Genomic DNA, 636 nt, shown 5'->3' on the forward strand with positions numbered 1-636 from the left:
AATGGACCACCTTTCTAAATTAAATTAATATAAAAATTTTTCTTCGATAGAATTTATTTTCAAAATTTTATTTCTGTATAAAATATTGACCACTACTGTGGTACAGGGTATAATAAGTTTGTGCATTTGTATGTAACGCCAAGAAGGAGTAATCATAGACCAACCTTTTAGTATACGGAGAATTAAATTCTGAGTCGATTTAGCGATGTCCGTCTGTCTGTCCGTCTGTCTGTCTGTCTGTCTGTTGATGTATTTTTGTGTGCAAAGTACAGCTCGCAGTTTTAGCCCGATTGTCCTTAAATTTGGTATAGGGTCCTGTTTCGGCTCAAAGATGATCCCTATTGATTTTGGAAAAAATCGGTTCAGATTTAGATATAGCTGCCATATATATTTTTCACCGATCTGGTCATAATTGGCGTGTATATCAACCGATCTTCCTCAAATCCAGTACATCCGAATATTTTATGGGTCTCGAAAAACTTGCAAAATATCAGCCAAATCGGTTCAGATTTAGATATGCTCCCATATATAGCTTTCGCCCGATTTACACTCATTTGCCCACAGAGGCCAATATTTAACTCCGATTGAGTTGAAATTTTGCACAGGGAGTAGAATTAGCATTGTAACAATGCGTGC

The sequence above is a fragment of the Haematobia irritans genome, chromosome 2 (assembly GCF_050003625.1).
Source record: "Haematobia irritans isolate KBUSLIRL chromosome 2, ASM5000362v1, whole genome shotgun sequence".
NCBI lineage: Eukaryota > Metazoa > Arthropoda > Insecta > Diptera > Muscidae > Haematobia > Haematobia irritans.